The following is a 24644-nucleotide window of genomic DNA, read 5'->3' on the forward strand; positions in this document are numbered from 1 at the left end:
TTTTAAACCAATCCCTCAAAAACCTTTAATTTAATAATGAAAAGAATTCATCCTGCATTTAGTCCTTGAGCTCTTTGAATAACTGCTATAAAATATCAATCATGTTCTCTTTTACCAGTTTCATCTTTTGACCTTGACCTTTTTTTATCTTCTTCATAAATTTTGTCTCTGCCTACAATGATACTATTTCAAATGCCACCAAAAATGCTATTGAGGATAGTTATATTCTTTTTAATGTTACAATATCATTTTTTTCTCTTTCTGAAAAGTTTATTGAACTTTATTCCTGCATCACACTTATCAAAAGAAAAACTTTATTTTTCAAGAAGGTACCCTTTAATTTAATATGATCAGCACCCCAATATTTTGTTGTTGTTGTAGTAAAAATGCATTTAAATATGAAACTGGTAAAATGTAGTGTATAAAACCCAATGCTGAGTACAAATAAGTCCAAAAAATACCATATGTCCACAGAGAGTTCCCATTGAATGTTTCCTATGTAAATCATATTTGAATTCAATTTTTAGAACCATATTTAAATGTATTTTGCAATTTAACTGCCAGCATCCATATTTTTCCTCTAGCACATAATTTATTCCTTTAAGTTGGCAACATCTGCTGGGATCCATAGAATATAGCAAAAAAAAGAAAAGCAGTTATTTCTCAAGGTTTGAAAAATCTGGTCCATCTTTACTATAGTTTTCTGAGATTTCTGCTACACTGAACTCAAAACCAGGATTTTCTTTTTGGAATCTCGCTAATGTAAATTTTCCTCTGCATTTGGACTTGTGCCCAAGGATCAGCTGTTTACTCAGATTCCAGTAGAGAAGTCCAACAATTTTCCGCATCTCTCATTGTCTTTGTGAGAACAATACGAACCATTTTTTCTGTCCTCCAAAGTCCACGTTCCCTCATCAGCTATTGTAGAATCAAAGAGTTTGCCTCCAAGGCGTCTCTCATAGAACTACCCTACTGCACTCCTCAACTGGGGCTGATGTGCTCCAACGACTGGCCAACACTGCTGTACCAAGCCACACCTTCAATATCAATTTTGACATTAATATTGGGCAATGGAATAAATTTATGAATTCATTACACTAATTGTTCACACACTTCACAATTCCAACATCATTTTTTTTATTTAACAAAATAAAATTAGAGGGTATCTTTTAAAATCCCACAAAAGTAACATTTCTTATAGATTCTTTAGCATAATCTTCTTTTTGAGTTCAGCTTCATTTTTTGAAGATGAATTCCTTTTTTTGTTATTTAAAAAAAATTTAGTTGAAGTAGGACACAATACCTTTATTTTATTTATTTATTTTTATGTGTTGCTGAGGATCAAACCCAGCTCCTTGCAGGTGCTAAGCAACCGCTCTACCACTGAGCCCCAGCCCCGGCCCCTATTGTTCTTTTTAATTTATTTATTTATTTTATTTTTTATTGGTTGTTCAAAATATTACAAAGCTCTTGACATATCATATTTCATATATTAGATTCAAGTGGATTATGAACTCCCATTTTTACCCCAAATACAGATTGCAGAATCACATTGGTTACACATCCACATTTTTACATAATGCCATTTTAGTAACTGTTGTATTCTGCTAGCTTTCCTATCCTCTACTATCTTCCCTCCCATCCCCCACCCTCCCATCTTCTCTCTTTACCCCCATCTACTGTAATTCATTTCATTCCTTGTTTATTTTCCCCTTCCTCTCACAACCTCTTATATGTAATTTTTTATAACATTGAGGGTCTCCCTCCATTTCCATGCAATTTCCCTTTTCTCTCCTTTCTTCCTGCATTTCCTCCCTGGTCTGTTCTTGTTGCTCTCATTATATCAATGAAGACATTTGTATTTGTTTTTTAGGGATTGGTTAGCTTCACTAGGCATAATCTGCTCTAGTGCCATCCATTTCCCTGCAAATTCCATGCTTTTGTCATTTTTTAGTGCTGCATAACACTCCATGGTGTATAAATGCAACATTTTTTTATATCCATTCATCTATTGAAGGGCATCTGGGTTTGTTTCACAGTCTAGCAATTGTGAATTGTGCTGCTATGAACATCTATGTTGCAGTATCTCTGTAGTATGCTCTTTTAAGGTCTTCAGGGAATAGTCCGAGAAGTGCAATCGCTGGGTCAAATGGTGGTTCCATTCCCAACTTTACCAGGAATCTCCATACTGCTTTCCAAATAGGCCGCACCAGTTTGCAGTTCCACCAGCAATGTACAAGAGTACCCTTTTCCCCACATCCTCGCCAGCACTGGTTGATTTCAGAATGGCTGCCAATCTTACTGGAGTGAGATGGTATCTTAGGGTGGTTTTGATTTGCATTTCTTTGACTGCTAGAGATGGTGAGCATTTTTTCATGTACCTGTTGATTGATTGTATGTCCTCCTCTGAGAAGTGTCTGTTCAGGTCATTGGCCCATTTGTTGATTGGGTTATTTGTTATCTTATTGTCTAATTTTTTGAGTTCTTTGTATACTCTGGATATTAGGGCTATATCTGAAGTGTGAGGAGTAAATATTTGTTCCCAGGATGTAGGCTCCCGATTTACCTCTCTTATTGTTTCTTTTGCTGAGAAAAAACTTTTCAGTTTAAGTAAGTCCCATTTGTTGATTCTAGTTATAAACTCTTGTGCTATGGGTGTCCTATTAAGGAATTTGGAGCCCGACCCCACAGTACGTAGATCATAGCCAAATTTTTCCTCTATCAGACGCTGTGTCTCTGATTTGATATCAAGCTCCTTGATCCATTTTGAGTTAACTTTTGTGCATAGCGAGAGAAAGGGATTCAGTTTCATTTTGTTGCATATGGATTTCCAGTTTTCACAGCACCATTTGTTGAAGATGTTATCCTTCCTCCATTGCATGCTTTTAGCCCCTTTATCAAATATAAGATAGTTGTAGTTTTGTGGATTGGTTTCTGTGTTCTCTATTCTGTACCATTGGTCCACTTGCCTGTTTTGCTACCAGTACCATGCTGTTTTTGTTACTATTGCTCTGTAGTATAGTTTGAAGTATGGTATCGCTATACCGCCTGATTCACACTTCCTGCTTAGCATTATTTTTCTAATTCTGGGTCTTTTATTTTTCCATATGAATTTCATGATTCCTTTCTCTATTTTTATAAGAAATGTCATCGGGATTTTGATTGGCATTGCATTAAACCTATAGAGAACTTTTGGTAATATCGCCATTTTGATTATGTTAGTTCTGCCTATCCATGAACAGAGTATATTTACCCCTAAATATATTCTGCTTCCTTTCTCTTGTAGCTTTTAAAATTCTCTCCTTATTCTGTATGTTGGTCATCTTCATTATAATTTGTCTAGGTGTGGATCTCTTATGATTTTGCACATTCGGCGTCTGTAGGCTTCTAGGATTGGGATTCTGTCTCATTCTTCAAGTCTGGGAAGATTTCTCGTATTATTTCGTTGAATAGATTGCTCATTCCTTGGTATGGACCTCAATACCTTCCTGTATCCCAATGACTCTTAAGTTTGGTCTCTTTATGTTATCCCATATTTCTTGAATGTTCTGCTCATGGTTTCTTAACAGCTTTGCTGAGCTGTCTATGTTCTTCTCCAGTTGAAATACTTTGTCTTCATTGTCTGATGTTCTATGTTCTAAGTGTTCTACTCTGCTGGTAGTATTCTCAATTGAGTTTTTAAGTTGGTTTATTGTTTCCTGCATTTCCAGGATTTCTGTTTATTTGTTTTTTTATAACCTCTATCTCCCTGTATAATTGATCTTTTGCTTCTTGGATTTGTTTATGTAATTCATTGTCGAAGTGGTCGAAGTGGTCTTTCATTGTCTGATTTTGCTGTCTAATGTCTTCCTTGAGACTCCAGATCATCTGAAGCATGTATATCCTGAATTCTTTATCTGACATTCCATCTGCTGCAGATATTACCTCTTCTAAAGTTGAGTTGACCTGCATTGCTTGTGGTCCTTTCTTTCCTTGTCTTTTCATACTGATCGCGTTTCTTTCTGCTTGGTGAAACTGTTGTGTTATTGATTTTTCCGCCTATATATTTATATTGCTCTTGTATATTTGCAAAGTCTCCCTTGCAGTCTTTCGCGGTGGTTCTGCGCCTCCTCCAATTGGGGCAATGTGCCTACCACGCCGGCAGGCCGCTGTGCCTGTACTTTCGGTGGGCCTGTTCTTTCGGTGGTCACAGGTCTGCCTACCTTGCAGGCGTGAGCAGCAGCTCTGCCCCTCCACTGGCCGCTAGGCCTGTTCTGTCTGTTGGTTGCAGGTCTGTCTACCTAACAATCGCTGGTGGCGGCTCTGCCCCTCCCCCAACCGGGGTGATGTGTCTGGCGGGCCACTGGGGTTGTTTTGTCAGTGGTCACGGTTCCACCTACCTTGCAGGCGCGTGGGAAAGCTGTGCCCCTCCGCAGGTTGCTGGGCCTGACCTGCCAGTGGGTTGCAGGTCTGCCTACCTTGCAGGCTCGGGGGGGTGGCTCTGCCGCTCTGTGGATTGCTGTGCCTGTTCTGCTGGTGGGTCGTGGGTCCGCCTACCTTGCAGGCGCCTGGCGGCTCTGCCCCTCCCCCAACCGGGGCGATGTGTCTGGCGGGCCACTGGGCCTGTTTTGTCGGTGGTCACGGTTCTGCCTACATTGCACGCGCGTGGAGCAGCTGTGTCCCTCCGAGAGTTGCTGGGCCTGACCTGCCGGTGGGTGGCAAGTTAACCTACCTTGCAGGCGCAGGGGTGGCTCTGCCGCTCTGCGGGTCGCTGGGCCTGATCTGCTGGTGAGTCACAGGTCTGCCTACCTTGTAGGCGCCCAGCGGCTCTGCCTCTCCCCCAACCGGGGCGGGGTGATGTGTCTGGCCGGCCGCTGGGCCTATTCTGTCGGTGGTCACGGTTCAGCCTACCTAACAGGCTTGTGGGGCAGCTGTGCCCCTCCGCAGGTTGTTGGGCCTGACCTGCCCTTGGGTCGCAGGTCTGCCTATCTTGCAGGCTCAGGGGGTGTCTCTGCCGCTCTGCGGACTGCTGTGCCTGTTCTGCTGGTGGATCGCGGGTCCGCCTAACTTGCAGGTGCCCGGCGGCTCTGCCCCTCCCCCACCCGGGGCGGGGCGATGTGTCTGGCTGGCCGCTGGGCCTCTTCTGTTGGTGGTCAATAATAAATAATTCTTCCTTCTCTAGATAACCCTTAGGTTCCCTTTTATTGCACAACATTGAAAACGATCTTTTAACTTTAACTAAATTTCAAGTAATTTTTGGACTTCTCATTTTGTGATCAATTAAATCTCCAAAAATTGTCCTCTAGCACAAGAAGGTTAGTGAATTTAGATTTGTTCTCCTTTGTTGTATACAGATTTTGAAGAATATTAATTAACTATACAAAGAATCTTTGGATTGCTCTGTAAAGCTAGACTTTCAGAACTGAGCAAGTACAAATACCAGAGAATTGACTTCTGCCTGAAAATATTGAAACCAAATCTCAGACATCATTTGGAAATTACCTTTTCTATGAAGAACCTAAAAAAAAAACAGTCTTTAGAAACTTGCTCAGCCAGATTTCACCTTTTACACTAATTAATTAGGGTAAATTCCTTTTTTCTTGTATTTTTACAAATGTAGAAATATCCCTTTAGTTTTAAGAAATGCATACAGGATCAGTCATGAATATAGAACCCTGCAAAGAAGATTTCAAGCCAGAGGGGTTTACATGCTCCAGGATAGTGACATTTCTATATGTCACAGGACAAAGCCTTTCACAAACCCCATGTTAAGTCAACCAGGACTCTCCATAAATAGTGGGCTTGCTATGCCTAATTAAATGAGAGTCATTCTTAAGTGTGACTCTTGAGATACAGCCTTGGTTTAACAATGAATTTGTCCAACTATATGCTGGTAAACAGGAAGAAAAAAATATTGAATGTATGTGAATGAATTTATTGCCCTAAAATGTAAGATATCACGGAGAAGGTGTGTTTATTTTCTAATTCTAATAAGGTCTAGGGGAGAAAGAGGGGATCAACAACACTTAAATTAAGAATTTTTTTTAAAAAATGTTATTTCATTTTCCCAAACCCAAGTCTGCAAAATTGAAGGCTCGCAATTAGAACTTCTTAATACATTCTTAAAAATACTATTAACACTATTTCAAAGAGTGATTATTAAATTCTACTCTCAATTGCTTAATCTTGGGTAATTTTTGTTTTTCTGGATAATTGATCACCAGTATGTTTTTATGGAGTTCATTTCTGGACTGAATAAAAGTCTAGACATGATGACTCAGTCAACTGTAAAAGTCAACATGGAAGTCTGACACAATAATATACTTTCTTAATTTTAGGAGTTCAAAATACATGAGATAGTCTTTTCCATATAAACTGTAATTTTTTTTTTTGAATGCAAAAATTCTAGAATTCAGCTTGTATCAGAGCCTCATTTAACTAAAACAGAGAAGCAAAAACTTATTTGAAAATGATACTAAAATACTGTGGCAACTAATTATGGCCACCAATGATAACAGAAAAAAAAATGTGTGAAATTATTTACTGGAGTAGACTACACCAACATTTCTTAGAATATAATCAATGTTTCTTTCCATTAGGGATGAATATATTTATACAATGCAGAATAATTAACAAATTCCCTAGGTATTCATATAAAGTATACTATTACTGAAAATGTTTTTATTAAAATTATTTATTTCTACAAATTTAACTCAGGGTAGTTTAGTTACCCCTTTAATTTGACAATTCCCGAGCAGTCTCACAATTGTACTGAGCTAATTTAAAAATATAGAACACAACAAAAAAATCTGGTGTCTCTTTACCAAATGAAGAAACAAAGCTATATGATTTTCTGTGGGCCTTCTTAATAACATAAAATGTTGTTTTAGGTTAAGGAAATATTTATTATAAGTTTTATTTGTTCTAAATAGAGGGGCTAATATTAGGGCATCTGTTTTTTAAAAAATAATATTTAATGTTAAATATTAGAATATTTAATAAATTATTTGGCCATTGGATTAAGATAGGATCCTGAAAACTCGAAACTGCAATTTTATGGAAGCTTAGTTCTTCCTTTTGTAAAGAAACTTAGTTCTATTGTTAATAAAGAAAGACATGATGAAGTCATCTCAAAGAAAATAAAACTATTTTGGTAATTCACAGATTTTATCATATATGAACAGTTTGAACAGAAGGTAAAAAAAAAATGATTGTTTATCATTTTAAGAGTGAGAAAGCCAAATTCCAAATAGTTGCCATGTTTTATAGCATTTTTATTTTTTATTTATTTATTTATTTATTATGGGTTGTTCAAAACATTACAAAGCTCTTGACATATCATATTTCATACATTAGATTCAAGTGGATCATGAACTCCCATTTTTATCCCAATTACAGATTGCAGAATCACATCGGTTACACATCCACATTTTCACATGATGCCATATTAGTGACTGCTGTATTCTTCTACCTTTTTTTATCCTCTATTATCCCCCCTTTCCTCCCCTCCCATCTTCTCTCTCTACCCCATCTACTACAATTCATTCCTCTGCTTGTTTTTTGCCCCATTCCCCTCACAACCTCTTATATGTAATTTTGTGTAACAATGAAGGTCTCCTGCCATTTCCTTGAAATTTCCCTTTTCTCTCCGTTTCACTCCAACCTCATGTCTCTGTTTAATCTTAGTCATTTCCTCCTGCTCTTACTCCCTGCTCTGTTCTTAGTTGCTATTTTTATATCAAAAAAGACATTTGGCATTTGTTTTTTAGGGATTGGCTAGCTTCACTTAGCATAATCTGCTCTAATGCCATCCATTTCCCTGTAATCTCCATGACTTTGTCATTTTTTAGTGCTGCATAATACTCCATTGTGTATAAATGCCACATTCTTTTTATCCATTCATCTATTGAAGGGCATCTGTGTTGGTTCCACAGTTTAGCTAATGTGAATTGTGCTGCTATGAATATCGATGTGGCAGTATCCCTGTAGTACGCTCTTTTAAGGTCTTCAGGGAATAGTCTGAGAAGGGCAATAGCTGAGTCAAATGGTTGTTCCATTCCCAGCTTTCCCAGGAATCTCCATACTGCTTTCCAAATTGGCCACATCAATTTGCAGTCCCACCAGCAATGTAGAAGAATACCCTTTTCCCCACATCCTCACCAGCACTTGTTGTTGTTTGACTTCATTATGGCTGCCAATCTTACTGGAGTGAGATGGATTCTTAGGGTGGTTTTGATTTGCATTTCTCTGACTGCTAGAGATGGTGAGCATTTTTTTATGTATTTGTTGATTGATTGTATTTCCTCCTCTGAGAAGTGTCTGTTTAGATTTTTGGCCCATTTGTTGATTGGGTTATTTGTTTTCTTACTGTTTAATTATTTGAGTTCTTTGTATACTCTGGATACTAGGGCTCCATCTGAAGTGTGAGGAGTAAAAATTTGTTCCCATCATGTAAGCTCCCTATTTACCTCTCTTATTGTTTCTCTTGTTGAGAAAAAACTTTTTAGTTTGAGTAAGTCCCATTTGTTGATTCTAGTTATTAACTCTTGTGCTATGGGTGACCTATTAAGGAATTTGGAGCCTGACCCAACAATATGTAGATTGGAGCCAACTTTTTCCTCTATCAGGTGCAGAGTCTCTGATTTGATATCAAGCTCTTTGATCCATTTTGAGTTAACTATTGTGCGTGGAGACACAAAGAGATTCAGTTTCATTTTTTTGCATATGCATTTCCAGTTTTCCCAGCACCATTTGTTGAAGATGCTATCCTTTCTCCATTGCATGCTTTTAGCCCCTTTATCAAATATATGATACTTGTAATTTTGTGGATTGGTCTCTGTGTCCTCTATTCTGTACCGTTGGTCCACCGGCCTGTTTTGGTACCAGTTCTATGCTGTTTTTGTTACTATTGCTCTGTAGTATAGTTCGAAATCTGGTATTGCTATACCGCCTGACTCACACTTCCTGCTTAGAATTGCTTTTACTATTCTGGGTCTTTTGTTTTTCCATATGAATTTCATAATTGCTTTATCTATTTCTACAAGAAATGCCCTTCGGATTTTGATTGGCACTGCATAAAACCTATAGAGAACTTTGGGTAACATTGCCATTTTGATGATGTTAGTTCATCCTATCCATGAACAGGGTATATTTTTCCATCTTCTAAGGTATTCTTCTCTTTCTCTCTTTAGGGTTCTGTAGTTTTCATTGTATAAATCTTTCACCTCTTTTGTTAGGTTGATTCCTAAGTATTTTATTTATTTATTTTTTTTTGAGGATATTATTAATGAGGTGGTTGAACTTATTTCCATTTCAGAAGATTTGTCACTGATATACAGGAATGCCTTTGATTTTGTGTGTGTATTTCATATCCTGCCACTTTGCTGAATTAATTTATTAGCACTAGTAGTTTCTTTGTAGACCCTTTTGAGTCTTCTAGGTATAGAATCATGTCGTTTGCAAACAGTGATAATTTAAGTTCTTCTTTTCCTATTTTTATGCCTTTAATTTTTTTTTGTCTATCTAATTGCTCTGGTCAGTGTTTCAAGAACTATATTGAATAGAAGTTGTGATAGAGGTCATCCCTGTCTTGTTTCAGATTTTAGAGGGAATGCCTTCAGTTTTTCTCCATTCAGAATAATGCTAGCCTGAGGCTTAGCATACATAGCTTTTATGATGTTGAGGTAAGATCCTGTATCCCTTGTTTTTCTAGTATTTTGAACATAAAGGAATGTTGTTCTTTGTCGAGTGCTTTTCTGCATCTATTGAGATGATCATGTGGTTCTTAACTTTAAGTCTATTGATGTGGTGAATAACATTTATTGATTTTTGTAAATTGAACCAGTCTTGCATCCCATGGATGAATCCTACTTGATCATGGTGCACTATTTTTTTTGATATGCTTTTGTATTCAATTCACCAGGATTTTATTGAGGATTTTTGCATCTATGTTCATTAGAGATATTGGTCTGTAGTTTTCTTTCTTTGAAGTGTCTTTGTCTGGTTTCGGGATCAAGGTGATGTTGGCCTCATAGAATGAATTTGGAAGATCTCCTTCTTTTTCTATTTCTTGAAATAACTTGAAATGTATTGGTATTAATTCTTCTTTGAAGGTTTTGTAAAACTCCACTGTATATCCATCCGGTCCAGAGCTTTTCTTAGTTGGTAGTCTTTTGATGGCTTCTTGTATCTCCTCCTTTGTTATTAGTCTGTTTAAATTGTGTGTATCTTCCTGACTCAATCTGGGCAAGTCATATGACTTAAGAAATTTATTGATATCTTCACTATCTTATATTTTATTGGAATATAGGGTTTCAAAATATTTTCTAATTATGTTCTGTATTTCTGTAGTGTCCGTTGTGATATTTTCTTTTTCATCCAGTATGTTGGTAATTTGAGTTCTGTCTCTTCTTCGTTAGCATGGCTAAGGGTCTGTCAATTTCATTTATTTTTTTAATATAAAATTATTTAAATTATTTTTTAAATAAAATTATTTATTTTATTTATTTTTTCGAAAAACAAACTTTTAGTTTTATCAATTTTTTCAATAATTTTTTTTGTTTCAATTTTGTTGATTTCCACTCTGATTTTAAATATTTCTTGCCTTCTACTACATTTTCTGTTGTTTTGCTCTTTATTTTCTAGGGTTTTGAAATGAACTGTGAGTTCATTTATTTGTTGGTTTTTTTCTTTTATTGAGGAATAAACTCCAGGAAATGAATTTTCCTCTTAAAACTGCTTTCATTGTGTCTCACAGATTCTGATATGTTGTGTCTATATTTTCATTTATCTTTAAGAATTTTTTGATTTCCTCCTTTATGTCTTCTCTAACCCATTGATCATTCAGTAACATATTGTTCATTTTCCAGGTGATGCAGGATTTTTCCTTCCTTCTTTTATCATTGATTTCCAATTTAATTCCATTATGATCAGATAAGATGCATGGTATTATCTCCACAACTTTATATTTACTAAGAGTTGCAGTATGACATAATATATGGTCTGTCTTCGAGAAAGATCCTTGTGCTACCAAGAAGAAAGTGTATTCACTTGATGATGGTTGATAAATTCTATATATGTCAGTTAAGTCTAGGTTATTAATTGTGTTATTGAGTTCTATAGCTTCTTTATTCAGCTTTTGTCTGGTGGATCTGTCCAATGAAGAGAGTGGTGTGTTGAAGTCATCATTAATTATTGTGTTGTGGTCTATTTGACTCTTGAATTGAGAAGAGTTTGTTTTATGAACGTTGCAGCACCATTGTTTGGTGCACACATATTGATAATTATTATGTCTTGTTGGTGGATGGTTCCTTTTAACAGTATATAGTGGCCTTATTTATAACTATTGATTAACTTAGGTGTGAAGTTGATTTTATTCTATATGAGTATGGCCACTCCTGCATGCTTCCGAGGTCCATGTGAATGGTCTGATTTTTCCCAGCCTTTCACTTTCAACCTGTGTATGTCTTTTCCTATCATAGGAGTCTCCTGAAGGCAGCATATGGTTGGATTTGTTTTTTTAAATCCAGGTTATTAGCCTGTGTCTCTTGATTGGTGAATTTAAGCCATTAATGTTTAAGGTTACTTTTGATATATTGTTTGTACTTCCAGTCATGCTTATTTATTTATTTATTTATTTATTTATTTATTTTAATATGGCTCGTTTTTCCTTTTTGGTTTTTTTGTTGTTGTTGTTCTTCCCTTTAATGAGTTACTTCCCAATGTTAGTTTTGGGTGCTGTTTTTTTTTTAATATTTATTTTATTTATTTTTAATTGTAGGTGAACACAATATCTTTATTTCATTTTTATGTGGTGCTGAGGATCGAACCCAGGACCTCACGTGTGCCAGGCAAGCACTCTACCACTGAGCCACAACCCCAGCCCAAGGGTGCTGTTTTTTTAATTCCTCTTCTTATAGTGTTTTTATCAAAATGCCTTTCAATGCTGGTTTTTTTTTTTTTTTTTTTTGGCTGTGAATTCTTTTAACTTTTGTCTATCGTGAAATATTTTAATTTCATTGTCAAATCTGAAGCTTAATTTTTTTGGATACAGTATCCTTAGTTGGAAATCATTATTTTTTAGCGTTTGAAATACGTTGTTCCAGGATCTTCTTGCTTTCAACGTCTGTGATGAAAAATCAGCCATTAACCTAATTGGTTTACCCTTTAATGTAGTCTGTCTTCTTTCTCTCATAGCTTTTAATATTCTCTCCTTGTTCTGTATGTTGGATATCTTCATAATTATGTGTCTTGGAGTTGGTCTATTTCGGTTGTGTATGTTTGGGGTACTGTAGGCTTCCAGGATTTAGCAATCCATTCCATCTTTTATATCTGGAAAATTTTCTAGTATTATTTCCTTCAATAGTTTGTTCATTCCTTTGGTTTGAACCTCTATAACTTCTTCTATCCCGATGAATCTCAGGTTTGGTTTTTTTTATAACATCCCATATCTCTTGAATAGATTGGTGGTAATTTTTTAGCATCCTTTCTGTGTTGACTATATTCTTTTCAAGTTGATACACTTTGTCTTCATTATCTGATGTTCTGACTTCTCTTTGATGTAGTCTATTTGTAATATTTTCATTTGAGTTTTTAATTTGGTTTATGGTTTCCTGCATTTCTAGGATTACTGTTTGATTTTTTTTTAAATCTCTATCTTCTGGGATACCACATTCTTTGCCATTTGAATTTGCCTATTTAACTCGTTTTCCATGTATACTTTCATTGTTTGGACCTGCTGTCTAAAGTTTTCTCTAAGATTCCGTTCCATGTGAGTTAGGTATGCCTTGAGTTCTTTCTCTGTCCATTTTTCTGAAGCCTCTAGGTTCTTCTGTGAATTTAAGTTTTCCTGCATTGTTTGTAATCCTTTTTATGCTTGTTTTTTTATGGTGCTCACGTTGCTTTCAAACTCTGTTTGACTGCTGTGTTTTCGTTTTATTCTTTAAATTTCTTTTGGTTTTTAGAGTTCCAATATCTTTCCTTTGTGATAGGAGACAATGTTTAGAGATGTTGTATTATTGTGATTTAAGATAAATTCATTAGTTTCATTAGAGGCCCACAGAATTTGATGGCATATATAGAATTGAGGTTTGAACTTAGGATTTTAGGTTGAGGTTGGGTGCTTTGATGGTATGGAGGTTAGTATATGCTAGCTTTTTTGGGGGGATTGCTCAAATGCAGGTGGATATTAACAAGAGAATAGACAGGAGTACTTGGGGGTAGTTAAGGGCTTAGGCTGACTATGGACCAATTCGTAGTATTCATCTATTTGCATTTAGTAAGTTGTACATAATCTGGGTGGTCATGCTTAAGAGGAAAGATTGGGAAAAGGTAAGGAAGCATACCAAGAAAGAGAGAGGGAGAGAGGAAAGAAATAGAGAAGAATAGAAAAGAAAAGGAAATGATAAAAAAATAATAAGATGCAGTAAAATAGAAATTACATTTTATAAAAATAATAGTATAATTGTAGAAAAAAATAAAATTTAAAAAAAATTTAAAAAAAGAATTTAAAAAAAACGGACACTGTTAGACTTTATTTTCTTTGCTTCCAGTAGGTAGTGCTCTGCCTTCTGGGCCAAGATTTTGCCCTCTGTAGGAAACACTCCGTGTGAGGCCTCTCCCTCGTCCCCCCACTGGTGTCTCTCAAAACCTGTTAGCTTAGGTTAATTCCTGGTTTCTAGTCCCCTGGCTTCTCCTGTCAGCCAGGAAAATCCCCGTGTGATACCTCTCGGCAGTGCAAACTGCACTCGGTGCCTGCAGTTTCCTGAATGTGGAGTGCGGCTTTTGGGAACCAGCACCTTATGGCTTTGATTCCCTCCACTAGCCCCTCCTTGTAGAGTTTGCAAAACAGGTTTTGTTTTCACCATTGGTGGATGGAGGAGTTGCGGGTCAGGTGCCTTTGCTTTTCCACCACACCTCAACTCACTCTCACTGTGTTAATCACTCCCCTGGAAAGCCAGGGAGAGATTTTATGTGATTTCCCCACTGTATGAAAGATGATCTTAAAGTCACCGACCTTTTGTATCACTGAATGAGCTGCGATCAGTCGAAAACTGGCGATGGTGACGTCAGCTCTTCAAGATGGTGGCCGCTGGCTTCCTCGGTGGTCTGACCAGTGTGGAGGATAGAACTGGACTGCTTCCTTTCCTGTCTCAAAACCAGAATTCAGCACTGAGCACTGTGAGGGCACAGAGAGCAGTAGCCCGCAGAATCAGCAGCGCTGTATCTCTGCATTGCTAACTCACTATTTCCTGCCACACACTGCAGTCTCTAGCAGCAGGGGGAGCAGTTGAATAAAGTTCATAGCATTTTTAAAATAAGTACTTCAAACTAAGCCAACTCTGGAAAAAAATATTTACACAACCCTTTGTGTCTTTACAGATGCAGTACTTGTAGACTATAGAATTCAAGGCAAGTAAAAGCTTCCTTTCCATAATCATTGTGAACATTTTAATGAGCTTGCTTTTCATGATCCTCTTTCACATTATAGATATAGGTGCTACAAGACTATCTTATTTAAATATTGATTAAAGTAAAAACACATTTTATTATTTTCTCTAAATAGTTTTTTTTTTGAGTTCTAGTCACTCCTTTATTATGTTTTTTTATTCAAAACATTACAAAGATTTCAGAATCACATCGGTTACACATCCACATTTTTCTCTATTAACTTTTCTTCCTGTATTAATTCAATGATGTGTATTAAAAATAGCTTTCAGATGAAAGAAATGATATCACTTTAATTGGTTCCTTACTGATGGATCATTGAGAAATATGTGTCATACTTGAGCATCTTTGTCGACTCAACAGTCTTGAATTTATATAACCCAATTTTCTATTGACATATGTATTTCTTTTATACTTTTAAAAATAAACAACATAACCTTAAAATGACTCAAAGGTAAATCCCTTGAAAACAGAAAAATAAGCCAAGTATACCAATTTAAAATAGTAATCAATTTGTTAGCATTTGATATCATTGAAAAATTAAGCAAATATCCAAGGAATATCAACATATTTTTATTTTAACTTAATCGAGGTTTGCGGTTATATAAAAATCTTAGAAATATTGTTTGAGCTAAAACACTAAAAAATATAATCATACTGTAAACATATTTATCAGAATATTCACTCTGATAAATATTGGTGAAGACTTTGTACATCTTTTCAAAATGATTGTTTGATGAATTATCATTGCTTACCTTTTGTGCACATGAATGAATAAGTCACCTACATTTTTTAGTAAACCTACATAAGACATTTAAAAAAATTCAAATTAAGTAGTACAATGTATAACAAAATGAAATTTATTTTTATAAAAATAAAATGTACTCTAGTGCCATATTAAAAGTGGTGAAGCAAAGAAAACATAGGAAGCAGCTTTTGAAAAACTTTCTTAAAACAGACATTAACCATTCTTATTTATCCAAAGATCCATTCTAATTAAGTGAATCAGAAATCATTAAGTGTTTCTAAGAGAGCAATTTCTCTTTGAATGATCTTATGTTTAAGTCCAAAATTTTTTTATATTAAATATTCTGATTTCTTTAATTTTGTGAAAATTTTATAAATATTCTCTATAAATCCATCATAAAAGAATTTATTTAATTTAAAAGATATAATAATCTAATTCTTTAATATGCCTTAGAGATAGAAAAACATTCACCTGAAAAAATGGAAAGTCTCAATTAAGGACATATAGACATCAAGAGCAGGAACAGTTTTAGAATTACAGCTTCAGCCAGCCAAGATCTCAAAAGAAAGCGCTCCTTGCCAACTAACATAATATTCTAAATTCACTTGAACTCCTGAATATACAAATAAGCCAATACACAAAGAAAAATAAAATACAGAGGTGATTCTTATCTTTCATGTGATAGTCTTGAACTTGATTCTTCACCTAACAGAGGGTACAAAATGGCCAACCACGAGACTCAATTTTCCATTTGTTTTCACAATTGCAAAGTAAATATTCGGTCTACATGAAGCAAACAAAAATAGAAATCAAATTATCAATTGAAAAGACCAAACAGGAACCTGGAGAGACCCACAGTTAGCAGAATTGAAGTTCCATTGCCCTGTCTTCTGCCCAATCTTGGGTGCATGTACTTTTTTTTTGAGAGAGAGAGACAGAGAGAGAGAGAGAGAGAGAGAGAGAGAATTTTTAAATATTTTTTTAGTTTTTGGCAGACACAACATCTTTGTTTGTATGTGCTCCTCAGGATCGAGCCCAAGCCACACGCATGCCAGGCGATTGCGCTACCACTTGAGCCACATCCCCAGCCCACATGCACTTCTTAAGAAAGGCAGAGTAGTTGACCCCATTAGTTTGATTCACCTGAGTACATGAGTAGACGACCCAAAAAACATTTAAACTCTTTCAGGCTTTATGTATAACTGCAAAGTAAATATAAAAATTAATGCTTCAAATATTTTTATTTCATTTGTTAATAAATCAGGGAACAAGAAGATATTAAAAGTTATCCAAAAAGCACTTAAGAAGTTAAAGAGAAGGACAAAAAAAGAGGGTTGGGAATGAGGAGGAGAAGAAATGTGGAGAGGAAAGAGGAGAAGAGGAGAATAAAGAAGAGAAAGAGGAACAGAAGTACAGGTAGAGTCATACAATTTAATTATTGATTTTTTTAGAATAATGTAGGCATGAACACTTTATAATCCCCATAATTTGTTTTTATTACTCTTAAAACCTATGATCAGTATAAAAGGTTTTATAAACGAGACAGCTGAATGGCCTGCCTTTTTCTATGTCATCAACATGCTGAAGACCAGACATCCCCAATTTGAAGAGTCATTCATAGAGGAGATAGTTTTTCCATCAGCAAATCAGTGGAGACAAATTAGTGTCTCTTGGTACAATGGGACATCTACCACACAACTACTTTAAAAATTGTTCTTTTCTTAAAATTTACTTATATTTAGAAGGGAATAAGGGCAAAGTTCCTTGGAGACTGTTTAATGGAAATCCATCAAAGTACCCATTTAGTTAACAGTTCATTTGCTCACTGATTTGAGAGGAAGATCTTGGTGTTTTGGTCAAAGAAGGCATCTGGCCAACTGTAAAATGAAAGAAACATAAACGAAAAGAAAATATAGAATTGGATTCTGAAAGCTGGATGGAACTTTGCAGAACACCTGATCCAAATTTTCAATTACTGTTGAGAAATTTCAGGAAAAAAGAATTAAAACCCTTTTCCAAACTTGCAAAGTTCATCCTAAAATCAATAATAATAATAATAATAATAATAATAATAATAATAATAATAATAATTACAACAACAACAACACAAGTGACATTGGGGCCACATAGACCTTTTATTTTTCTTTTCAAATATTTATGTTCAATTAATGTCACTATTAAAGAACAATGGTTAAGAGGTACATTTGGGGAAATGCTTCTCTCTGACAGAGTTCCCAGTTATAGCTTACCATGAGTCTGTGTAGAGGAGAATAACTGAGATAAGGTCAAGGTTTTTTTTTTTGTTTTGTTTTGTTTTATGAAAGCATCCGGTGGAAGCAAATTTCAGCAACCAATCAAGTGACAGCAGGTGCACTGCTGATGTTTAGTCTGGCCATCCTGCCCTGGCAGAAGCAGTCAAAACAGGAGATAGATTTAAGTTGACAATCTGAGTTTAATTACAACTAATAATGTGAGTATAACCTAACAGCTATTGAGGTTCTGTGTTAGCACATATTCTCTATGTACTTAATCTTATGCATTCTTCACAATAACTGTGAGATAGGTATTGTGATCATCCCTATTTTGCACATGGAAAAAAACTGGGGGATGGAGATGAAAAGTATTAAATTGAACTATTTTGACTGGCAAATTTTTGAATTGCTAATTCCCCTGATATGCTAACAAAGACAAACTCAATCCTAGAGCTGTAGCATAATGGAAAATGCTCACTGTTTTACTCATTCAAGAGGAAACCTGAAGGTGTGCCAGTCAAATTACCTGGAATACATTGTCCAGGATTTCTTCTTTTTTTTGTTATTAGTTTCATGTGTAGTCATTCTACATGTGTTGGTATTCTTGGTATACCAGGGATTTCTGATAAATGAAGTTCCTTTGTTAAAAGAAGCTCCATATGCGTCATCCATCTCAACTATATCTTTATTCATGCAAGCTTTTAGCAAGCTCCCATTTGTGTAATAGTTGATCTCACTGGATAATTAATGAATAAATTATTTTCTTTAAATTTTATTTTGGAAAGAAAAGTTATCTGGTGTATGTATCATATATAATTAAGTTTTTGAATTATTTGGGTTTCTGAGCCACAGAGCCTGAGCTTATGACCTCATTTGGAATATAGATCTACAATGAAGCTACCTGAATCATAGACTTAAATGTAAAATTGCAGGAGGTAGAGGCTGATCTGGTGAATTCATTTCTATTTCAGCACAGGAAAATTATGCAGCCAACAGTTTAAGTAAACATCAATTTTCTTCAGTCACTTAGGAGTTCTTCCATGATCAATTTAGGGAAGTTTTTTAGTTATTTATAAGCAACTAAGACTTTATTTATAAGTAACTAAGACTTTACAGATATGAAGTTCTTTTGATTATTCTCCACAGTTCTGCTTTTTTTTTCCCTTTTGGAAATAGAAATCACATCTAAGATATGAAGAAGTTCAATATGAGAGTAATAAATTTCTACAGTGTTGCTTTTGTTCCTATCTATGGTGGCCATTGAAAGGATGGTAATCTCACATTCCTGTTCTTTCCCAAACACTTGAGATAAAATGTGATGGTTGCTTTTAGTTTGGAGAAGAATGGGACAAGAGTACATCAACTTTTTGTTAGATCCTTTCATTCTCCCAGGAAAACACACTTCCAACTCTAAATGATGCACCATGTGGCTTGTATTTTATCAATGTAAAATATTTAATCTGGGGGCTGGGGATGTGGCTCAAGCAGTAGCATGCTCGCCTGGCATGGGTGTGGCCCAGGTTCCATCCTCAGCACCACATACAAACAAAGATGGTGTGTCTGCCAAAATACAAAATGTAAATAAAATATTTTAAAAAAGAAATATTTAATCTGTCTTCCTTTCCTAATCTTTCCCTTATGAAAGCCAGTATATAAAGGTACTGGATATAGTACTAGTTTTCTCCAGAGGTTCTGTTGTTCTCAGAACAGCTTCACTACAGGCTTAGCTAAGGACTATCTTGCTCTTTGTGTTTTGGGATTTAACCATGCTTATTTGTGGCTGATCAGATTTTAATATTATACTTTCTTCTCCAATGAAAGTGTAAGGCCCTTACCATGTAGATGGGAAGCCTTGGAGGAACATCATAAAAACCCCTCACTAATCTTTCATACCTATACAAGGACAGGTGCAGACTTAAAATATTATCATTATGTTTAAGAAAAATGCTGGTGACTCTGTCTAGAGGCTACCCACATTCCTTGGCTCCTGGATCCTTGCTCCATCTTAAAAGACAGCAGAGTAAGGTATTCAAATTTCTCTGCTTTATACCTCTGCATAAGAACTGCTACAGTGGTATTGAATTGAGCTAATAATCCAGGATACTCTTACCTTCTCAGGATCATTAATTCATTCTTACCTGAAAAACGTCCATTTTCTATGTTACTTATCATATCTTTATTTGCAAAGATCAGAACATTAGATATCTTTGAGAGTGAGTTTTCTGCCTATACTAGTCTCTGATCAATTGCCTTTTAGTTATGCATATTTCTAATTGTTTTCTGGTTTGTTTTGTAAATAATTCACCTTCTCTTTTTTAAAATTTATTTTTAACTGATACTGAAAAGTTGTATATACTAATGGTGTACTATGTGATGTTTTGATGAATATATACTGAGTATATTAAATCAAGTTAGACAGCTCTATATCTTTAAACATTTATCATTTATTTTGGGTGAAAACTTTCTTCCAGCACTTTGAAATATATATATTTTTATCTAGGGTAAACCAGATCTCCTTGTTCCTATCTAAGTGTAACATGGTACCCATGATCAACCTTTCCCCGGACCCCACTCTTATTCTCCTTGCCTCTAGTTACCAACATTCTGGTTTCAAGTGTTTTTTGTTTTTTAATCAAATCAACATTTTTACAATCCAAATTGAAGTGAAATTATGCAGGATCTTCTTTTTGTGTCTGGTTTATTTCACTTAACAAAATGATCTTCATTTTTCTTGCAAATGACCAAATTTTTATTATTTCTTAAGGTTGAATTGTGCATATATATTGCATTTCTTTATACATTCATCAATAGATGAACACTTAGATGGTTTGCATTTCTTGCATATTAATAATTAGAGTGCAATAAAATGTGAGTGCAGATCCCCCTTTGACATACTGATATAATTTTATTTTACATAAACTCAGTAGTGGGATTTTGGGGGTTGTGTGATAATATGTTAATTTTTGAGGAACCTACATACTGTTTTCCAGAATGACTGAATTAATTTACATTTCCACTAACAGTGCTCAAACGTTCTCTTTTCCCCACAAACTTGCCAGTGCTTGTTATCCTTAGTCTCCAAAAATAGCTATTCTTAGTGGGATTGGAAATTATTTTATTGTGGTTTCAATTTCTACTTCCCTCATTGATGACATTCAGTATTTTTAATGTATTTTCTGCCCATTGGTGTGTCTTCTTTTGAGAATTGTCTATTTAGAACTATTGCCCATTTTTTTTAAAAAAAAATCTCTTTTTTTTGCTATTGAGTTTTTTTTTTTTTTTAAATATAGTTCCTTATATACTCTTAATACTAATACCACATGGTATGTGTACAAATATTCTCTCCAATTGTGTAACTTGTCTCTGCAGTTTATTGACTGCTTTCTTCATTGTGAAGAAGCTTTTTAGTTTGAGATAATCCTATCTCTTCCTTTTCAAATTTGTTTTCTGTGCTTTTGGTATGTTGACCCAAAAATCTTACCCATTCCAAAACTTTTAAGTACTTTGCCTGTGTTCCCTTCTGGTAATTTCATAGTTTTAGTTCTTACATTTATGTCTTTAATTTGCTTCATATTGATCAGATGCTTATATATCATAGATTTACCTCTTGACTTTAAATTCTGTTCTATTAGTCTCTGTGTTTGTTTTTATGCCAATACCATGCTGTTTTTATTACTACAGTTTATAGTATATTTGGAGTCAGAAAGCGGAATGCCTCCTGCTTTATTCTTTTGCCTCAAGATTATGGCTATATTCTTTGTGTGTGTGTGTGTGTGTGTGTGTGTTTGTGTGAATTGTATTTACTATATATATATATATATATATATATATATATATATATATATATATATAATTTTATCTAATTCTCTAAAGAATGCTGTTGGTATATTGATAGGGATTGTAATAATTATGTAAATAATTTTGGGTAGTATGGAATTTTGAAAATGTCGATTTTTTCACCCATGAATCCAGCATGCCTCCCCACCTTTTATGTCCTCATCAATTTTTTTTTATAAATGTTTTATAATTTTTATTGAGGATATCTTTTATTTAATACACATATTCCTCAATGTTTTAATGATGTATAGCTACTATAAATGGGATTACTTTTCTGATTTGTATGTCAGATAATTTGCTATTAACATACAGCTACTCTATTAATTTTTTTGAAAAATATTTGTTATTATTTGTTTTTAGTTGTAGTTGAACAAAATACCTTTATTTTTTATTTATTTATATATGGTGCTGAGGATTGAACTTAAGGCCTCCCACATGCTAGGCAAATGCTCTACTGCTGAGCCAAAACTGCAGCCCTACTCTATTGATTTTTCTATATTGATTCTGTATCCTGAAACTTGCTGAATTCATTTATTAGTTCTGATGAATTTTGGTGATGTTTTGGGGATTTTTTATACACATAATCATGGGATTTTCAAATAATAACAAATCAATTTCCTCTTTGATAGTTTGAGTGCCTATTTCTTTCCCTTGCTTGATTATTATGGCCAGGACTTTCCAAACTATAGTGAAGAAAAGTGGCAGAAGGCGACCTTCTATTCCTATTTTGGAACTTGGAGAGAAAGTTATCATCTTTCCTCACTCAGTATAACATTTGCTATTGGCTTATTATAAATGGCATATCAGCTTTCTTATTACCACTCACTGGCGTGGAAGTTTTATCATATTTGGAGAGAGAAAAAGAGATTGGGGCTGGGGATGTGGCTCAAGCGGTAGTGCACTCTCCTGGCATGCGTGCGGCCCAGGTTCGATTCTCAGCACCACATACAAAGATGTTGTGCCCACCAATAATAAAAGAATAAATAAAAGTGTTAAAAAAAGAAATAGGGATTGATGGGACTATTCAGAAGATTTCAGGGAGGAAGAAGGAAAGAGTGGGAGAGAATAATTATTTTGCTAAGCCAATATTTAGACTACAACTACAGATAAGGTAATTTATTTTTCATGTAATGTTTTAATTCTAATTTTTAAATTATGTTTTATTTATTTGCTATTGATGTATAACAATTTACCACCTTAAAACAACACACATTAAATATATAACAGTTTTCATGGGGTCTAGAACAAGTCAGCAAGTTCTTCTCCTTGGGGTCTCACCATAAACTTTTATTCTCAGCATTAAAGGTGGTGGGAGTGCACAAAATTTTATGCTTATTAGGATTATTTGTAAGTTAATTTTCTATGCTTGCATGACTGAGTGCCATCAGTTCTTATTGGGTGATTCTTGACATTCACCTTCAGATCATCAATATCCTCTTAAATACCTAATATGTGGGGTACAGGTCAAAGTGTCATCAATATGAGAAATAAAAATGCTGAGAAAAAACAACCTATAGCAGGAATGATTTATTGTGGTTCAAGGTTCCAGAGATTTTTTTCCATGGTCACTTGGCTCTGTTGACTCTGGGTCTATGATAAGGACCATCACTGTACTTCTATGATGAGGGTGTGATTGGGCAAAGCCACTCACTTCATGATGGCCAAGAAGTAAAGAGAGAGGAAGAGGTTGGGGACCAGATATATTACCCAAGGGCATGCCCCCAATGACCCATTGCCTTGAACTAGGTTCCCCAAATTTCTACCACCTCCTAATACTCACTCTCAATGAATTGATCTAGTGATATTATTAAAGCCCTCAGGATCAATCCCCAAATTCCCACCTCTGAGCATTGGTGCATTGTAGTCCATGCCTGTTTTGGTTTGGATATGAGGAGTTACCCAAAAGTTCACAGGTGAGACAATGCAAGAAGACTTTAGAGAAAAAATGATTGGGTCATATATTTAACGTAATCAGTGAATTGATCCCTTATGTGATTAACTGAGTGGTTACTGGAGGCAGATGTGGTATGACTAGAAGAAGTGGTTCATGGAGGACTTGACTATGGAGTATATGTTTTGCATCTGGCAAGTGGACACCTCTCTCTCTCTCCTTCCTAATCATTATGTGAGCTGTTTTGCTCTGCCACATACTTCATCATGATGTTCTATCTCTTCTCATTCCCTGAGGAATGGAGCCAGCTATCTATGAATGGAGACTTCTGAAACTGTGAGACACAGAGTAGACTTTTTCTCCTCTAAAATTGTTCTTGTTGGGTCCTTCAGTCAGAGCAGTGAAAAAAAAATTACTAAAACAATTCCTTAAACATGTGAGTCTCTGGAGGCTACTTCATATCCAAACCATAACATGTGTCCGTCTCCATATACAACTCAGAAAAAAAAAAAAAAAACTGTTCTTGAAGCCCAACAGAATTTCTCACCGCAGACTACTGAGAAAGAGTCTTAAAGTCATGTTCATTACGCTTCACAATATTTACTTGTAGAACAAAATCTAGTCAATGGGATACCATCAATATTTTTTAGAGGAGTGAGAATTAAATTATGGCTTATATCAGTATTACATAGGATGTAATGCATACTTCTCTTCTATAACTTGAGAATATAACAGGTATTTTCAGAGAAAAATCTTATGGCTCATGTCATCACAAACAAACCGGAAGACCATGACGTAGAAAGAATATTTGACTATACAAAGGAGATAATTATAGGACAATTGAGTTTCTAAGTAATTTGTTATTGGCAAGCCTCATGAATCTACAATGTAATTACACATGATTCTCAATGCTATTTTACTTTTGTGGTCAAAATAACATCATTTGTATAAATGATAACATCATTTGTATAAATGATGCTACTGAGTACTTTATTATATGCTGCCAGGTATTAAGAAAAATCATGAATATAGTAAGAGTCACTGCTTTCAAAAGTTTATTGTCTTGAAATATACTAACATGTAAAGATATTATTATAATGTAGTGTAATAAATCTTATAATAGAAACTTTTACATTGATTAAAGAAGAAAAGTATTAAATCTCTTTGTATTTGGAAATTATTACTAGAAAAGTTTATTTGGGGTTTATTCTTAGAGAGAAACTCAACATTCATGAAGGATAAGGTTAAAATAGTAATTTTTTTTCCACACAAAACCAATGGGAGAAAGTTACAGATTGAAATACTTATGAAACAGACTGAAATGAGTCATTTTTAAGTGTTATATTAATGAGAAGGTGTTCTAGTTTTCATTTGCATGGGATGAGAAAGAACACAACTGTATTAGGATATATTAGTGATCTAATTTGTGAAAAATATAGGGCTCTTATTTCTCTAGTACCATCTTAGAAAAGAATAAGAATGCTACTTCAAG

At 34.9% G+C, this 24644-nt stretch overlaps 1 pseudogene; it reads right to left on the bottom strand.

Moving 5' to 3' along the window:
- Positions 1-656: 656 nt before the first annotated feature.
- On the bottom strand, positions 657-2990 carry LOC143404227 (nudC domain-containing protein 2 pseudogene; annotated as a pseudogene).
- Positions 2991-24644: the final 21654 nt, after the last annotated feature.

The sequence above is a fragment of the Callospermophilus lateralis genome, chromosome 7, assembly GCF_048772815.1.
Source record: "Callospermophilus lateralis isolate mCalLat2 chromosome 7, mCalLat2.hap1, whole genome shotgun sequence".
Classification (NCBI taxonomy): domain Eukaryota; kingdom Metazoa; phylum Chordata; class Mammalia; order Rodentia; family Sciuridae; genus Callospermophilus; species Callospermophilus lateralis.